At 27.4% G+C, this 13,569-nt stretch overlaps 1 protein-coding gene across 1 annotated transcript in view; it reads right to left on the bottom strand.

Moving 5' to 3' along the window:
* LOC142321900 (uncharacterized) overlaps positions 1–13,569 on the bottom strand; it is a 267,911-nt gene that overhangs the window by 253,728 nt on the left and 614 nt on the right. The gene's annotated exons all lie outside the window — the stretch shown is intronic.

Genomic DNA, 13,569 nt, shown 5'->3' with positions numbered 1-13,569 from the left:
TTTAAAATCAGTTAATGAAAGAGTGAATTTAAATTCTGATATTTGTATTTTACCAGAACACCTCTTTCGCTGTAAAGAAATGTGAGGGGGCTACATTCTTCTCTAAAAGAAAGATATTGATATCTTTCAAGGTTTTTGTATAAAAAGTTTTCTTTCCTTGATAATTATATTTTCATCTCTTAAAAAGAATGTCCTGTCGTTTTTTAAGGTTGCAAGTTTCAAGACCTGACCAGACTTATTTTTTCATATCCTAAAGAATTTACCTCTCATCATTAACGCTAAAAGAAATAAAATAACATTCTTGGGTGTAAGAGATTGTATACTTCACCGAATAAATCAAGATGAAATATTAAAACAGTACAAGTTTGGACAAAAACTATACGTCTATAATTTATGAGTTTATGTATTTATCCTAAATCTTCTTTAAGGGTTTAAAACTGTTTCCACTATTATAGTAAGTAATTCATTGATGTACAACTGATTTAAAAAGCAATATATATTCTGAATCTATAAACTGAAATTGTCAAAAGTTCACGAAATGATAGAGATGTATTTTCAGTTTATTAATTAAGAAGGGGAAAACTGCTTCTAAGCAACTTCTTTCTCTATTTCAAAACACCACGATTTCAAAAAAACACTAAAACATGTGCTTATATTTTTATAAGACTACATCTCTTTATATCTCTATTTAACACACTATTCATTTTTTTTCTTTATTGGTTTAAGTAATGTTATGTACGAAGTGTAAATTCGAACACTCGACGAGAAATTGAAATAGAGGTTTGCAGTAGCAATATTTAAGAGAAGAGGCAGCCAGAGGACATTAATGGATCACATAAGTAATCTAAATATCAGAGATCAAATGGGGTACGTACAAATTGGAATAGATATTAAAGAAAACACAACTTTTATCTCACGTAGATGTGCAAAGAATGGGAGAAGAAAGACTATCCCCAAAAATTTGAAAATGGTGACTTCTAAAAAGAAGGAAAAGAGGAAAGTCAGGAAGGAAGCATGCACAGATAAAGAGAAATAAATATTTTATTACTACTTATGCACACAACTGTATTATTTTGGATGAAATGTTTAAAATGCATAAATTTGCTAAAAGTCAACTTTCAACTTTTTCACTAATCCAATAAAATCTTCCCTTAAAAAACATAAATGGATATAATGAAAATAATATATATGTCTATATGAATCACCACAGTTTAATGTAACCATACTAATCGATTACTTAAGTAATTTTAAACTGTTATCATAGAATTTAGGCCTGCAGTACATTACTGGAACACTGAAATTCCATTTCGAAGATTCATAGATTGATTTCTTTCTATTCTAAAAGTGACTTTTTTAATTTATTTTTTTAGCAATATAAAAACGTGTTGCATTCTTTAGTCAAAGCCATTCGTTTGCCTACAGTAGATAATGCGTTACTGGCCGTTTCTCTTTGTACTGACACAATAATAGTAATACAACTTAAAGGATCAGTCGATCGTTTTTCAATTTATTTCAGCTGTTTTGATTTACCGTTGAACTTGTGAACTAGAAGTTAATTTAAAAAAATTAATTGTAAATTTATAATCGAAACTTTTTTTTCTAAATAACTGTTATTTATTTTTAAAATATTCTGTATAATAAAATTACATTGATAAATCCTTCATTTTATCCAATTTATTTCGAAAAGATACAATGAATAAAGATTTAATAATTTTATTAATAATTAATAATTTTAAAGATTTAATAATTTTAAAGATTTAATAATTTTATTTAATAAATTGGATAAAATGAAGGATTTATCAATGTAATTTTATTATTTCGCCAGTTTTTTTTTTAACAAAAATGCAAAACAGAAAAAACGAACATAAATAAATCGGTATAATTTGCATAGATCTCAAAATCTAAAATTCCCTTCATTAAAGTCTAAAGTAAGAAAAAAATTTTTTTTTAATTTATTGCATTTTAGATCAGGGTTTATAATTTTTTTTAATATTTTAGATATTTCTTAATAGCTCTACTATTAAGTAGAGCTTAATAGAACTTTCAAACATTTTTTGAAAAATATTTAAACCGACAGGAGATAGAGCAAAAAAAAAAATATGTATTTCAGTTTTAAGAGTTGAGGGTTGATGTTTTTGGAAAAAACCTTTTGAATTATTTATACAATACATGCACTTAGGTAAAAAATTTGCTTTAAAAAAGTTTTCTGTAAAATGCCTCTGAAGAAAATCGAAATTGATTTTTTCGCGATATCACTCCACCCCTTTAACGAAGTAAAATATTACGATCAATGCACCATGTATAAAAATATCCGAACCATATTTGAAGATAATCGGTTTGGTCAATCTTGAGGTATAAGGCCAATAGCAGTGCAACATACATACACGTAAGTACGTACGCACATACATAAGTTTTTTTTCGTTTAGATGAAATAATTAGACCCTACGACAGAAAGATTTGTAATAAAAAACCAATACACCATTTTTGACATGATCACCATACTTTCCCCTTTAATATAACTATTTTAAGATATTCCCCGGGAAAATAAAACATTTTCTAAGAGTAAATGTAGCTTATTAACGGGAAGTATATATTCGTATAAGTAATAAATATCCTTTACAAAATAAAATTTTACAAAAATAATTAAATAAAACAATAGCTTATGTAATACTAAAATTTTGTTAATTATAAAAAAAAACCAAAGCGGTTGTTTCATCGATTGACACATCAATTGATCGGTTTTTCAGACCGCAGAGCACAGCTAATCGCTTATCAATCCTTCGAATGTCTTCCCAAAGAAAAACTTTTTCATTTATTTTTGTCAAAACCCAAGTAGTATTATTATTCGCTTTTGTATGGGCCAAAATCTCCGTAAAAATATGTAGATTTTATCTGCACCAGATTCAGATCTCCTGTTTGAAGGGAAAGTTATTCGTGGCTTCTAAGAGATTGTTATTTGTTCTGGGTTTAAAATTTGTGCCATAAATATTGTTATCATTTGATAAGACAGTTAATATGTAATGCAATAAACTCAAGTCTGGTTGCAATAATATTAATGGTTACTTCCATTTGGATGGGAATGTTAACTTGTTGATGTAATTTTATAAATTTCATGTTTAATTAATAGTAATGCTCAGGTATATAGTCTGCAGTGAAAAACAGAAACTAACAACTACAATGTTAAAAACGTTCAACAAAAACCGACTTTGACAAAAGTATTACAGTCGATATTTAGTGAATTGTATGAATACAGCTGCCGAAGTGATAAAACATTTTTTAATAGTAAAAAAAGTGAAAAACAAGTTAAATAATTTTATTTAAGGGTTTCAAAGTGTTTGACACGTTTATTCATGAAAATGTAAATTGTTTTAGTGTGAAATTAATATTCAAACATACATTACATTTATATCCAAAACACATGTTCCTCTTTTGGGAGTATCGGGTAAAATAACTGAATTCGTAATTTATTTTATTTTTAAACGTTTTTAATAGGAATAGCATATTTTAAATCCTAGTTCTGGTAAAACATTATTTACGTAAATTTGAGAATGAAGGATTTAATATAATAAAAAATTATCCTTTGGTCACAATGGAGGCATTAGTTTGAATGAAGAAGAAAATTAAAGCTACGTTGGAGTCTTCTGGTCAACTCATTTATCACTAGGTTAAATTCAGTTTCCATTAAAATGTTTATGTAAATTAATGATAATTTATTCACTCTGTATCTTTTGAGATAATGAGAATTTACTCTTATGGTCAAAAATACAGTTCTATCTCAAGACCGTATCCGTTCTGTTTACAGGATTTTATCGAGTTATAAACCCTTTTCTCTAGTAAATTATTGTTATGTTAGTAACAAAATATTTTAATCCGAGTTTATGATGTTAAAACTCTAAAGTCTATATTTTAAATGTTCTCAGATAATTTTCTTGCATATTTAGCAGTTAATTTTCCTTTTAACCAATACTTTAAACCTCTGTCGGAAAAATCTTTGATTTAATATGTAAAAAGTAGATCATCAGTTTTTATGTTTCATTTAAGTAATTTATAAACCTTAACATTTTATTTATAATCATAAATATTTACTATAGAAATCTTACATCTGTAATACTTTACAGTCGTAGTTCTATTTGTTTTTACAAAGGTTCTCAAGAAAGTTTTTTCTTATGAAAACCCTTTAAAATCTGTTAGAAAAAAATGTTTTCTCTGATAGATTCGTTATATTCAAACGATTAAAATTTAATTTCTCGTAAAATTTTCTGTTAAGGTTTTAGCTCATATTAAAATTACAAATTACTTAACTGAAATGTTTATTAGATTCCATTAAAGCATATATTAAGCAACAGAATAATGTAAACACAAATAACAAATAACGAAAATTAGTTAAATTAGGAAAGAGAGTTTGTCGATTCGGATGTAAAATAGGATAAAATTTAGTGGGAATTCGCAGGTGGGCCAAAAGGTAATAGAGCCGAACGCTCTTTAACAAATGCAATTAGATTGTATACAAATCATGAATAAATAGGATACAAAAGATGTACAGTGGGAATTGGGATCATCAACTACATGATGCAAAAGGTTGAAGAGAAAGATGGATTATTTAATTTCAGTACTAAAAAAATATAAAAATATCTTTTAACTATTGTAATATATTATACAGAGATTCTATGGTGAGTAGTTTAATTATTTTATCCACTATTTCTCTTTTTCCAGTGCTTATATTGCAATATGATTTCCGTTTTTTGGAAACTTTTGATTTATATTTCCATATTCCTTATTTTAATTGGCTAGTGAAGCAATCAATTCATGTTAAGAATTAACTGAGTTTTTTAAATAAAATTCTTCATTATATGGATAAATAAAATAATTTGAATTATGTTGTAAAACTTTGCTGGTATATAACGTAAAAACAAAATATGTTATGTAACAACAAAATATATTAGATAAAGTATCAAAATGTCTTCTTTTTTTTGTAACTGCAGCGTTTCAAAAGAAACATGTGAATGTTAAGAAAATATGTGCGCACGCGTGCGTGTATGTGTAATAATTTGAAATTTCTATTTCCAGTGTATTTCAAATACCTGTAATAATTATGTTATTATTATTAATACACACCCCCACACGCGCGCGCATGCGTATATGTGTGTGTGTGTGTGTTTGTGTATATAAAACCGAAGCCCTAAAACCTAAAGTCCTTTAAGTAAATTCAATATACATAAGCAATTTCTAAGAAATTAAATTTAAAAAATTTTCAATACTTAATTTTCTGTATAAAGAAGATTATATAAGACCCAAAAATTTACTCAGAAACAAAATATTTATCTTTTGTAAGCTTTAAAAATTATTTAACTTAGTTTCAAAAATGAAGAAAGTATGTGGTTACACTCGTAAGTACCAACACATACAATAGATAGAATTTTAGTGCACGAATTTGAATAGACAAAATTTATTCGTACTCTCGGATAGTATGAGTTTAGTGATTTCCTTTTGAGCAAAAAATGTTTTATGTCGTATAAAACGTTAAGTTAACTTCGTTACGAATGTTTATTATTAATTGATTTTGACGGTTAAAAAGTTATATATTTGCTTGACTTTCATTTGCTGATTATTCTTTATATTGTTTCTCCCTAACTTATGGGGTTTATTCTTAGTTATTGTTTAAAAAGGAAGTCTTCAGTTTTAAAATTTGTACAAGATTAAGCTCTAAATAATTTTTATACAATACGTTGGAGTTTTAATGTAAATTGAATGGTAATGTATGTCAAGGTATTTTGCTGAGAAATGATTTTCTGTTGAAAAGGAAAGAAGTTGAAGATCGAAAAAGACATAATATTTGAACACATGCTTAAATAGGTTGTACATATTATTTCATGAAACTGTACACAAACATTAGCCGATTAAACTTGACGTATATAACAAATAATTAAATTTGTTCGTTGTTATATATATCAGATTTTTCAAAAACTTTGAAATGTTTTACCACAAAACCACAAATAAGACTAAATAATTTCTTAGCGTTCGAAATGTCTACTTATTTTCCTGTAAATTGATCGTTTTCGAAAAAAAATTAACAGTATTTTTGTATATCGTACAATCACATAACGGGTGGCGTGTTGATAAATGCCTCAATGGAAGAAATATCAGACACTGCTGACGTTTTATGGTGTAAATTTCATTGCCTAATTAGTTAATTCTTTATGTTTTTTTTTTACTCGTTTGTTAAAATATATGTTAAAAAATTTACTCGTTTTTGCGTTTTTCCGTACAATCACTACAACAGATAAATAAAGATGATCGGTACAAATTAAAATAAGCAAAACTATTTAATCAAAATGCTTTATTCAAAAGATTTTTACCAAACCACACAATAATATGCAAATATAAAAGTCAGTCGTAGAAACTGTTTCACAGAAATAAATTTAATTATATATGCAGTGTAAAAATATGAATCGCAAAAAAATTCTGTCATTTCCTACCTACGAAGTTAGTGATAAAATGAAATTGTACGATACATTGAACGCCATTTACATAATATAAATTCATAAATTCAGCCTTTCTAATTAAAAATTCAATTGCCTGAATTACATGATTATCTTCGAATCTTCGACCGAACTTGAACTATTTAGCTATTGTAAATATTTCTCTAGATGAGAGGACGCTGTAATTAAAACTCGCTCTCAGTTTAATCGTTACTGCTATAATCTAGAAACTTTACAGTTAAAATCGATCATCAAATTTCTTTAAAAAAACATTTCTTTAATTTTTCAGATCTGTCTCCAGCGGTTCGTTTTTTGCAAATATCTTTCTATGTAGACTTACTCAGCAAACTCCCATAAATTAAACTCTGGATGTAATTATGCACTAACGCAATCGTATATTAATACAAATGATTTAAAATACGTGAAAATGTTTTTGGATAATTAGCTTATTTATTAACTAAACGCTAATTAATAAGTTTATTTTTTAACAGGAAAAACATTGGCAGTAACAAATTATCTGACATATTCTCACGGCCATAAACAGAAATGAATTAATGGTAACGCGTAACATTGTACCGATATGGATATCCAAGTCGGATTACCAAAGTCAAATATTTTATTTTGAAGCGATTTTTTTTTTATCAGAATTTATTCTGTGAAAATATTTTTATAAAGAAATTATTAGTTAAAATATATTTGGTTAAATCCTTATTTCAAACATTTTTCTACGTCCGTTTTGTAATGTATCCGTTACTATTCGGGCCGATATTAATTTCAGGGAGATTGGCTATATTTAAGCGAATATTATACGTACGTGGAATCATGAGACTATATTTGTATGTGGATGTGTAGGTAGTATCTATTTTACAATCGCTTAAAGAAATACGTATTTATATTTATAACAAAATGCCTTCTATAATTTTCTTAAAATACTACAAGTCCGTTTAGACTCGTGACCTATTCATGAATGATTGTCTGTTATGGATATCAACTTATAAAACTAAAAACCGGCCAGTTAATTATCACAGGTTTGGCATTATAATATGAACTCTGCTGAATACGATGTTAAGTTTTGCCAAAACTGCTCAATTAATATTTGTTAAATTAAAGACTGAAATAACAACGAAAATTAAGAGGTTGGCAATTTATTTGACTTTAATGTTACTTCATTAAACCTAAAAAAGCGAGTATAACTTTCGATATTAAAACAAGGAATACATTTCCAATATTAAAATATAATAACCGATTTACTACAAATAAATACTTTTCAAAAATATTTAAAAATTTCTGTCGTTTTAAAAAAAAACTCTCTGAAAAAAGTAGTTAGCTCGTTATAAAATCATTACATATGCATATGAGAAAAATACAAAAATGTTTAAATATCTTTATGATTAATAAATGAGAAATGACCAAAAGAGTATAATTTAAAAAAGTCTAGACATAGTGGTATTGGCAACCAAAAAAACTACATTTAAAAAAAACAGTTAAATCATTTATTATGTGCAACTAATAAATCGTAAACAATAATCAGATTACTAAAATTTAATGTCATATAATCTACATTTATTTGTCTTTTTTTGAGAGCTATTGTACATTAGCATTATTAAAACAAATGGGGGCACAACAAATAATAGTTACGGATATTCTCTTCAATCTGCGCGCTTTTTGCTTTCAATCACTTAAAAAAATCCGAACCGAAGTTCTAATTTGAAAAAAATTAAATATATTTTAGGCCCTTTTGCTACATTGAATTAAGAATTTTTTTATTTATTTACCCAGAAAAATTGAAAATAAATTACATAAGATTCGATACTTTTATTTTTTATTTTCCTAATGTGTACGTTAAAATCAATCTGTTCAATTAGTGAACAATATGCAGCCCTCCCCTCCACGATCCATTGAGTTAAGAATGATATGTATGACGTGTAAATGAGGTTTGTAGTCTTGTGCAGTCTCAGATTGACCATTCCCGTGACGGTGTGATTAATTGAACCTCAACCATCTAAGTATACCGGTATTCACTGTCTAGAACTGAAAATTCATATTCGTATCAAAGTAACTAACTTTTACTAGAATCTAAATCTCAAAAACTTTGACTTCAAAAATCAACTGTTAAACAACTGGTTTGTGATGAGTTAACCAAAGAACAGCCGGGTGGGCGGGCATATGACTATGTGTTTTGACAGCTGTACTAATATTTAACAGATAGTTTTAAGATCAGGAAACATTGTGATTCTGTGAAAATGAACTTAGAAAACGAAAGTATTGAGAAAAGATATAAATATTTTACAGAAGAAGGAAGAATTAAACGAGTGTAATAAAATAGATACTAAAGTACCGCACTAACAGAAGATTGAAGTAAAACTTAATAAAAAAAGATAGCAGTCATTATAGAAATCTTTATTAAAAAATAAATAAATAAAAATAGTTATTGCGTAGTAAGGTGGAATTAAATGAATAAATGTTTTGTGCTCTGTTACATTCGAAGTGTACTGTTGTACGGATTTAATATATGAACGGTCAGAAAAAAGATTAAAGAAAAGCCGCAAGTGATTGAAATTTGGGTATGAGGCAAATTGAAAAAAAAAACAAATAAGAAAAGTGAAAAGTGAAAAAGGAGCGTGAATGAGAATAGAAACTTAATCCGTACAATTTAAAATAGGAAAAGTAATTGTCTAGAATAGATTATAAAAGGAGAATAATTGATTAAAAAAATGCTTGACGGATCAGTCGAAGACATTATAAAAGGGAGTAAATATTAGGGTAAAAGAGAGGAAAAGAGTAAAAATTACAGACGAGCAAGAAAAAAGAACTATCAGGGTCAGAAAGTTTAGCTGTAAGTAGATTAAAATAAAAACAGACATGGCCGCTGAAGAACCTTCCTCAGTAGCAGACAATATGACGGCTCTATGAATATGCCAAATATAGTAGTACATAAAGCTGTATATATTTAACTGGATTTTTAATTATTTTAAAAAATTAACATGTAACAGAATATTTTTATACTACATTATTTTATATTTAAAATATAAATAAAATGACAATTGGATGCTCACTTGCACCAACACAGTTCTTTTATTCTTATATTTTTACCTCATGATGAGTTTTAAAGACTAGTTTAAACAAAAATTTTGATACTTAATAACCAATTTTACAAATTAATAATTTTAACTACACATAAAAAATGATTCAGGAATATTATATTTATTCAGTGATTCAACACTGAAGTTTTTCGAAGCTTGAACGTGAGACTATGGAAATTGAATTTTGTAGCGTATGATAAATGTAATGCCTGACCGAGATTCGCACCCGGGACATACAGACAAAAGGCCGAGACGCTACCTCTCCACCACGGAGATCGGCATATATAGTACAGTATTTTTTATTCATTTTCTTAATTTTTTTCTTTAAAAAATGTTCATTACGCGCTGTTTTATTTAAATAAACTAAATTATTAAATAAAAATAAATGTAAAATAAAAATTTATATAAAATATTTGTGGCCGATCTCGTGGCGAAGTGGTAGCGTCTCAGCCTTTCATCCGGAGGTCCGGTTTCAAATCCCCCGATCAGGGGTGGCTTTTTTTCGTACGCTACAAATTTCCATTCTCACGGGACGAAATGACCAATGCGTCGATGTTCATAATCTCAACAAAAAAATGTCAAAAGTACATAACATTCAGTTATTATCGTCAAAAAAGTTTCTATTTTTTTAATGATCGGCGTTGATTTTGACGCACCATCCACTGTGAAGGATCATCAATAATTATTTTTGTTTTAAGCTAATAGAAGGGATATCTTCTCTTACAATTCCTTTACATTGAAGATATAACAAATAGCGTTTTGGTGATGGAGAGTGGTAACAGAAATTAAGCAAAAAAAAATCTCAGGACAGTTTGCTCATTGATTTACCCCCGTAAAAAAACAAAGATTTCTATATTGGTATATTTTTAAATCCCACTTTATATTAAAAAAAAGTATTTAAATAGATATAATCAAGTTTAATTCGTAATATCTTCGTAAGAATTTAATATATGAAGGCTTATTTTATTTTCATACTGGTAAAAATGCTAATTAAAAAAGAAAAAATAAATTACAGATCGGTACTTGAAATCATTAAGAAAGAGGATACGAATCATTTATATATCTGAAATTTATGCTTTATAAGATGAAATATAATTTAAGAACTCTCAATTTCTTCCAGTATTTTCCGTCCTTTATCGATCAATAAAGATGAGACGTTGAAATAATAAAGTAAGCAATATTGCATGAAAATCCGGTATTCTCTTTTAAACAACGTTTTTCTCTACATTGTTATTTATAATCTATTTAATAAGGTTATTAAATTCTTTTAGAAATATTGAATTTAATTTTTATTTCTAACGAAAAAGAATACTATGTATTAGCTAAAACATATTTTAAAATTGAACATATTTCTTATGTTAACTCTTAATCTCAGCTTAATTTTCTCTAAAATGTTTGGGTTTTTTCTGTTTAATAGTACTTAAAGTGAAAATAATCGTTTATTTAGTTCATCAAGTCTTAAGATTTAAATGAGTTATCTTCGCTGAGAATTTGATAATAACTTGTTTCACATTAACTGTAAAAATCTGAGGGCGGGTTTCTTTACCTATTTTTTCCTTAATTTACAATATTTATTCAATAATGGAATTGTCTTAAAAAAAATGGAAAAAGTTCCTCTTCAACTACCTTTTAGAGCAACTCGAGTTTAATTCTGTATTTTACAGCGGGCAAAAACATTTTTAAAATATATCCCATTAACTGCCTAACAACTAAATCTTTTCTCGTTCTCCTCATTTAAATTAATAAGTTTTTGAACCAAGGGAAATAGTTCAATAATTGATTTAATTATTGACAATCTGTCTAATAGTTGTTATTTCACTTACGAATTTTTTTTAAATGTACGTTCGAATAAGAAAGTAAATATAAGTAATCAACGAAAAAATATTACTTCATACCGGATGAAATGAAATCTTTATAAAACATGAAATATTTGGCCTCAATACGGATAATGAACCAGCTCATTGTCTTAGCAGAAATCCACAAACACAGTTATACAAATTATATAATTATATTTATTTATTTATTTGTCATAATATCAAATAATAAAAGGATTAAAGGATAATAATATCCATTTTTGTATCTATGCATCAGTTAGTTTGGGATTATTTTAAAAGATTTGTTTTCTTTAAATATAATTTTGTTATCGTATTATAAATTGGTTATTTAAATTAACAAAAAAATGTCCAATTAGAAAAACATGTTCCAATTCAGTTTATCAAAAATAAGAATAGAATTTTTAATCATCGGATAATTTGAAAATCGTAAGTCCAAAAATGTTAAGTTAAAAGAGAGCAATAATAACAGGTTCTCTGGATAACTCAATTTCATCGCTATTCCTTATATTTTCGCTAGTTTCTTCATAGTCAACTATTTTTACGTACGAAAAAATTAATGAAACTTTGCAGGATTTATCCTGAGACTTAGAAATTATTAATTAGTTAGGTATGAAAAATTATTGAAGATTTCTGGGCATTAAAAATGACCTCGGGAAGAAGTGAGACCTAAAATTATTCATATTATTAGTGTAACCATCAAAAGTAAGTTAATCAGCTCACTGCCGACTTACCCATTAAGATGGATTAAATATAAACCTCATGTGCTACGTAAATGTGACACCTGCTATATGTGTTTCTTTGCCAAATCTTTTATGAAAATCATTACCGTATGCATCATCCTTAAAGGGAAATAATTTCAGCCTACTTCACCCATAACTTTTGCTAATATATATTTTTTTAGTACAAGCGATCGTAATAAACATAATTAATATTTCATATTTTAATAAAAATGAGCAGATAATTTCACTATTAAAACTTCAAATCTACTGTGAATGGCTTCTTTATACCCTGCTTGTGCTTTCCTAGTTAATATTTTATAACATGCTGTTTATTTACTTCTTATAATTTTTCCTCAAAACTGTTCGATTTGTTATCTGAAATTTTACGAGCTGTCATTATTTCAAGATAAAGGTGAGATACATGTGTTTAAAAAATTAATTTTCCTCATTAACAAGAACACGTGATTTGTGTACTCTATAAAATATGTTCAACACACACACCCAGATACACATACACTCTCTCTCTCTCTCTCTCTCTCGCTCTCTCTCTCTCTCTCTCAATCCTAACAGAAACAATGCAGTCATTATTCTATAAGCTACTGATTACCTTTCTTCTCCAAAAGAAAAAAATTGATAATTTTCCTCCCATACTTTTTTCCAAAATTCTTTGATGTTTTATGAGTTTAAAATCACAAAAAATCGTAATTTTAGTCATTCTAGATTAACAAAAAGGTGTTTTTCTACAAGAACAATGCGGAAGTTGGAACAATATTAAATAAACAAAAATTGTCAGGAAGTAACAAAATATGCAATAACAGCTGGGCAATTGATGTGCTGTCAGTTACCTTCTAGATTAGATGGTAACTGACAGCACAGTTACCATCTAGATACCATTTGGTTCACTTCGTTGAACCAAATTCATTTTTTTCAGAAAAAAAATGTAAAGTAATTACGAAAATCTTATTTCCACGAAAATTATGAAAGTCGCCCCGATACAATCGTGAAAATAAGCATCTTTATAATTGTATAAGGCTTGACGTTTTAAATTCAGGGAATAATAAATCAGGTAACACTTTCGTCATCTAGCTGTAGACCTACTTGAATTTTTAGTAAATTCTGTCCTGGTTTCTGTAAACATATTTTTAAGTTATTATTTATTTTATATATGGTGTTTTGTGTGTGTGTGTGTGTGTGTGTGTGTGTGTGTGTGTGTGTGTGTGTGTGTGCGCGCGCGCGCGCGCTATTTTAAAAAACTGTTTATTATTTAACATTTTTTATAAATTTTCAAAATAACTTTATTAGTTCATGAATATATTTTTCTGTTTTCTAAAACTGAATTCAGCACTTATAACATTTTTTACATAAAGCATAAAATTGTACCTTCGTCCTCAACAAAAAAGTAATATGTCTGTATGCTTTATTTTTATTTCTTAATACACAACTGGAGATAAAA

The sequence above is a fragment of the Lycorma delicatula genome, chromosome 3 (genome assembly GCF_047948215.1).
Source record: "Lycorma delicatula isolate Av1 chromosome 3, ASM4794821v1, whole genome shotgun sequence".
NCBI lineage: Eukaryota > Metazoa > Arthropoda > Insecta > Hemiptera > Fulgoridae > Lycorma > Lycorma delicatula.
The sequence above is the reverse complement of the archived record's forward strand: the minus strand, read 5'-3'. Positions and strand labels throughout refer to the sequence as shown.